Source organism: Chiloscyllium plagiosum, unplaced genomic scaffold (genome assembly GCF_037043375.1).
Source record: "Chiloscyllium plagiosum isolate Xiang-an unplaced genomic scaffold, Cpla_swu_hap1 HiC_scaffold_29, whole genome shotgun sequence".
NCBI classification, from domain to species: Eukaryota; Metazoa; Chordata; class Chondrichthyes; order Orectolobiformes; family Hemiscylliidae; genus Chiloscyllium; species Chiloscyllium plagiosum.
Window position 1 is genome coordinate 62175537 of NW_028270167.1, and position 6802 is coordinate 62182338.

General features: G+C 41.5%; 1 non-coding gene across 1 annotated transcript; it reads left to right on the top strand.

The window, feature by feature from the left end:
• Positions 1-339: 339 nt before the first annotated feature.
• Positions 340-413, top strand: trnat-agu (transfer RNA threonine (anticodon AGU)). Its single transcript has one exon. It is a non-coding gene; the product is annotated as a tRNA-Thr (tRNA).
• Positions 414-6802: the final 6389 nt, after the last annotated feature.

Below are 6802 nucleotides of genomic sequence, written 5' to 3' on the forward strand. Positions count from 1 at the left end.
CTCCTAGTCAATTCACCACAATGACCTTGTTCCTCTTGTTGTGATGTCCCCTCTGTCTGTATTAACGTGGTTCATGGGCTCCGATAGAATGAGCACCTCCTCTTTCTCCTGTCACTTTAACCAGGTGAAAATACCAGTTTTAAATGAATGCAAGAAGAGATTATGTTTTTATGTGCCTATTCAGTAGAGAATTTTCAGCTGTGAACTGTTTATGTTTGAAAATTCGAGGATTGATTGCAATTCTCTGAGAGCAACATTGATCCGAAAACACAAGTCCAAGTACTGTGAGGAAGTGGTTAAGCAACTCCACATATGGATGAGCAAGGGTTGCTTTACCGTGGCGCCGTGGCTTAGTTGGTTAAAGCGCTTGTCTAGTAAACAGGAGATCCTGGGTTCAACTCCCAGCGGTGCCTACTTGTTGCGTTCATATTTGGGCTTGGTGTTTCAAGTCTTTGCGAAAGTAACTCAGCGTCTTGGACTTTCACCCTGTTAAGATTTGGTGATGCAGGTTAAGTTCCAACAGTGAATGTCATGCTTTTTTATATATTCCGAAATATCACTTATGTCTGTAGTTTCATTCCATTATTCCACAAGCACTTCTGCTTCTCCTTCTCTTTTATTCCCGCTCCTGCATTCCCAGTTAGGTCGGAATAACGAGATGAGGCAGGAGACGCTGCAGATTTGCCGGGGAATTTTGTGTTAATGTCAGAGATACCACCAGGTGGTCACTCTCATTCTCTGATGTCACCGTTCATATATTTAAACCAAAAATATATGCATCGTTGTGCTTCTTTATTTGTAGTGTAATTGCTTTTTTTCCTGGTGGATTAGGAATTCTATTTGAATTCGAACCAGTCATAATTGTTTGAGGAAGAACGGTCGCCTTGCCTGGTTTGAAGTGACAGACACATTATCCGGAGAATGTGAGCCCAGTTCAACGTACTCCAGTCAGTGGGCAAAAAGCCTCTCAGCAGCTGCACACTCAAATTGTCTCGAAATGTCAGGCTTTTCACAGAGCCGAAATAGGTAAAGAGCTGTATGGACAGGCAGAGTGTCGGAGAATGTGTAACAGGAAGAGAGTGAGATGGATGCGCAGAGACAAAGAGAGACGTATGGAGACACATGCTGAGTTAGACACTCAAATGACCAATTCTCCATTCGAAATTGCTGCAAACTGAGAGAAAGGAAACGAAAGAAGGCAATCATTTAAGCACAGCCTTTCACCAGCTGAGAGCAACGGAAACTGCATTATCGTCAATAAAGTCCTTTTGAATTTGTAAAGGTGACGGTTGTCTGTCATTGAGATATTTTGATAAAAATCCTGATTCAATAGATAAAACTGATAATTTTCCTAGCATTATAATGTAGAAATGTAAAAGTAACAGGTTTCTGTCGATCTAAAACTTTAACTCAGTTTTTCTCCACAGATTCTGTCAGGCCTGCTGCGTTTCTTCAACAATTCATGTCTTTGGTTCAGATTTACATTATCAAAGAAAAATTAAAATCAATATTCTGTTGATCGCTTCATTTTTAAAACCCATCAGAAAATAAAACTGTTTACACTCTCAGACACAAATATACACTACACCGACTATGCACATGCAAACAAGCAAAACCACTTTCAAATTTAGGCCGTGGCAGACCAAGACCGAACGTCACAGTATTGTATTCGAGTCTCGACAACGTGTTGGGAATTCACGTTTTCGCGACCTGCCAAATGCACAACTGTCAAATTGACTGACTGTAACAACAAGCTCCATCGAAACAGCCTGTCCTTGGGAGAGTGGGATCGGGAGAATAATATTGATTCCCAGATGCGTTTGCAACTACAAATTCACTCTGTCATCACGACCACGTTATTACATCTCAGGAACAGTACCTGACTGTACCGCACCTCAGCAGAAAGTGATAACTTTAGATGCTGGAGATCAAAGTCAATAAGTGTAGCACTTGGAAATCACAGCCTGTCAGCCAACATCTGAGGAGCGGGGAATCGACGATTCAAGCATTCCTGATGAACATCCTGTACGCGAAACATCGAATTTCCTGCTCCCCGGATGCTGCTTGACCAGCACCACACTTTTTGACTCTATTCCCACCTCAGCTGATCTGCTTCGAAAAATTGATGATGAACTTGCCAGCATTCAGTTTGAATCTTCTGTCACATGTTTGACAACTTGCAACATTCCATTCCTCATAAAACTCAGATCATCCAAATTACTAAATAAAAATAAGCTGTGGGTGCAAGAAATCTGAAACACAAGCATAATTGCTGGAGAAACTCTGCATTCTGTGATATCAACTGAATAGTTGAACATTAAACTGTGAACAGGAAAAGAAAAAGCTGCAATTTGATAACTACAACACTTCGTTTCTCCAAAAAAAGACATCATGAAATTCAGTGTTTCGACCAGGCTCTCACCGTCTCAAATACTGATAGGAGTGGGGAAATAAATGTTGGCCCAGTCATTGCTGAACAAATGAATTAAAAGACTTATTGCATTCCGAATCAGTTGCTACCCCGGCAGACCATGTTAATGTGATCCACACAGCAGGACAGCCAGGTCCCTCTATATTTCAGAGATCTGCAATATCTAATTTAAATAAAAGGGTCATTATTGAATGTTCCTGCGAACATCTCATTCTCCACTTCATACTGCATTGGTAAATATTTTACTCACAAACTTCCTCATCTCGACATCACTCAATTTTTATATCCTTAACGTTCTCTTCATGGTTTACCTTTCAAACTATTTTCCCAAGTACATGCCCCCATTTTTATTAAGTCGAAGACTAAGCTGAGATGATGTCTGTTGTAAATCCAAATATCGCTCTATCAGACTTTGTCCCTTGTTTAGTGTGTCCGTGTAAAACACGTTAAACTTGTGCCCTCTCGTTTTGAATTCCACCATGCTGGATAAAAAAAAAGGCCTAGGCCAGTCACCGATCGAACCTCAATCATGATTTTATAAACGTCTAGAAGTTTACACACCAGCCTGGAACACTGCCGGGAAAAGCCCCTGCTCAAGCACTCTCGACTTATAACTCAAGCCCTCTCGACACTGTAACATCCTTGTAAATCTATTCTGCACTCTTTCAAGTTTTACAAAATCTTTCCTGTTGAAGGTGATCGGAATTGTCAGCAGTATTCTAAATGTGGCTCCACTAATGTTCTGTACAGCCAGAACATGACGTGAACTTCAATAATCAATGTTCTGACTCATGAAGGCAAGCAAGCCAAATGCTTTCTTCACGAACTTTTCTACACGTGACACCGATTTTCGTGCTCTCGTAATCTTTGCCTTGACTTATAAAGTCGTGCCTGTCTTTTTAACTACTATATTCTGCTGCCTCCATAAATCTGTGGACCCACATGCAAAGTCACTCTTGGGTTTCCCAGTGCCCTACCGTTCTTTGAGCACTCCCACGACGTGTTACTTCCAAAATGCATCACCTGATGTTTTTATTGTTATTTTCAGCTCCCCCTATCTGCCCATTGGACAAATCCACCTCTGAAATCCTGGAACCTAAGATCGTCTTCCTCACTGTTCACGACTATGCCAATCTTCATAACCTCCTCAAATTTTCTTGTCATTTCCCCAACATTATTTCTGTATTGTTTATGTGCAATCACAAACATTAAGGGACACAGCATTGATCCTTGTGGAACACCACTGAATACCAGTTCCACGTCTCCGAAACAGCACTTTCCTTTGTCTGCAACCACCCAAATAAGTTTGGGACAAACTTACCACGTGACCCAGTATCCCTTTTATATTAACCCTGGTACCAGTCTCTGTTGTGGGAACTTGTCTAAGGCTTTCTAAAATCCTCATAAACTAAATCAAGTTCACTATCCTTGTTTACACATCTGATCACTTCCTAAAGAAAATGTAATCTGATCTATCAGGCATGAATTCCTCTGACAAAATCATGCTGACTCTCGCTGGTCAAACTTTCACCGAAGAAGTTGCAATTAATTCTCTCCTTTAGAAGCTTTTCCAAAAGTTTCCCTTCATGTGATGTTCGAATCACTGCTCTGTAATTTGCTGCATTATCTCCGCGAGCCTTGTTGAAAACTGGAACCACGTTAGTAGTCCTGAAATCCTGTAACCACTCCCAGGTGGCTAAAAAGGAATGTGAAACATTGGTCAGAACACGCATAATTTTCTCTCTAGTCTCACAAAGCAACGTGAGGCACAATCCCATCCCGATCTGGGCATTTGCCTAATTTTAGCCCGTCAAAACCTCCAATGCCATCTCAGTCACCATGTGAAACGGCTCAAAAAACTCTCAGTCCCTCGTCCCTGCATTCTGTACCCATATATTACCACATAAGGACTGTTCCCCGGCTGCATATGTAAGCTGATTCACTCAGTTATCCCATTTACTGACACAACTGTACTATCATACTGGAGGGAGACCATTCAGGTATTATAAGTAGGAAACATAAACTGTTTCAGCCTGTGCACCTATAAATGCTTCAGCTTCGATAACTAACATTGTCACAGTGAGAAAGGGTTTTAGTGTTATCTATCTGAAGAAAAAGTCACTAAGTTCCACCTCCTGCAGAAATTCCAGTCTGTTCAGATTTGGCATGAGTTTTTTTTCTCTCTCTCTGTTGTTGATCGCATTCAAAATAGAACTGCGGTACAAATCCCATACACATGATTGCTGTATTAATAGACCTAAGAAGTTGATCCTATGGCTCACATTGCAATAGGAAGAATCGACAAGAGAAGTTTTCAAAAGGAACAGAGTACTGTCTTCGGTACAGAGGACCATTGAGCACGGACGATCTCAGGCTACCAAAAGGGCACACGCACGACCTTTATTCCTTGATCATTCACAGTGTCAGATGGCCTGAGATAGAGATGTGCGCCAAGGAACATGTTCAAAAGCAGAAGGTGCTGGAAGAGCTAAGCAGGTTTGGCAGCATCTGAGAAGAGAAATAAGAGTTAGCAGTTCCGGTCCAGTGACTCTTCCTCAGAACTGATGGTACCTATGAAATGTTGCTGAAAATCTGCAGTCCTCACTTTCTCCTAAGAAATGTTGACCTCTCTGCAGAAGATAGGGTGGTGGGGTTGGGATAAGAAGTAAACGGTAATTGGTGTGGAACTCAAACAGAGAGAAGAAGAATTGGGCAAGCTAATGGATAATGATCAAGCTGAGAGGGTGACTAGCTTTTTTATGGAGACTGTTAGTGACTAAACATAGGATAGCGTGTAATGGTTGCATATGTGATGACAAGGAGTGGTGTGTGAGGTGGAGGGCAAGGAGATAGATGAGATCAGGACCTAAAAGTATTGACATTGATGGAGTCCAGAGGGCTGCAGCATCCCCAAATGGAAAATGAGATGTTGTTCTTCACGCATAGACTGAACTTCTCCGGAACACTGCAGTAAGCCTGAGACAGAGATGTTGGCCAAGGAACGGGCTGGTCCGCTAATGTGGCGGGGAAGTGGTAGTTTAGGGTCTTTCTTGAAGATGGAACTTGGATTTTCTGAAAAGCAATCACTCAGTCCACACTTCATTTCCCAAGATAGTGGAGACGACATTGCGAGCAGTGAATGGAGTAGACTGGGTTGTGCGAAGTGCAAGCAAAGTGGTTCTTCACCTGGAAGATGTGTTTGGGCCCTTGGATACTGAGGAGGGTGGACGTAAATGGACAGTTGAGGAGAAACAAGATGTAAAAATGAAGGATTATTTAGGAGATGTTATGAGAGATGTTGGAAATCATGAGGCTAAGAAAGCTGTCATGAAGACAGTTTACCAAATGATTGTAGCAACTGGAACAAGGTTGACGAGGTAATGACACAAATCATTACGAATTAATATGTTTTAGTAGCCATTACGGAGACATGGTTACAGGGTGGTCATGACTGGGAGTTAAATATTCGGGCTTTTCAGACTTTTCTGAAGGACGGACAGGAGAGTCTGATATTCAACTACAGCTTCAACGCGGTACTATGAGATGGTATAGGTTCGATAAAGAATGAGTTTGAATCCATGTTGTTGTAAATTAGAAATTCTAAGAAGAAACTTGCACTGAAAGGCGTAGTCTGTAGACCACCAAATCAACGATTACATTAGGGAGGTGAATACACAACGAAATAAGTAATGCTGGTCAAAATGGGCCGGATATTAACTTTGGAGATTTTAATCGACCTTTTGATTGGTCGAACTAGCTCAGTTTCTGTTGCCTTGAGGAGGACAATGTTGGATTTAATCGTGATGGTTTTCCTGAACAGTATTTCAAAGAAACGGCGAGGTAGCAAGCTATTGTCGATCTGGTCCTGTGTAGTGAGACAGGAATAATCAAATACCTCATCGTTAAGGATCTGCTTGGAAGGAGTGATCACATTATGGTCGAATTGAGAATGCAGATGGAGAGTGTGAAGTTAAAAACCAATGCCAGATTCCTGTGTCTGTACAAGGGGCTCTACAATAGAACGGGGAGAGCCTGGCTAAAGTGACTCAAAACAAAAATAAATATGGTGGGTCAGCCGAAGAGCAGAGCTTTTAATTAGATTTTTCAAAGTGATGATCAAAATTATATTCCAATGTAAAGGAAGGACAGTAAGAAAAACTATAATCTAGCATCGTTGTCTCAAGAAATAAGGGAGACTATCAAATTGAAGGGGAAGGCATACAAAGCGGTTAAAATCAGCATGAAACTGGAAGATTCGGAAAGCTTTCTTGGTCCACAGAATGCCACAACAGTGCTGAAAATAACCACAAGAAAGAACATGAGAAAAAAGAAACTCGCACAGATTATAGGGATGTTTCGCAGAGGTTTCAA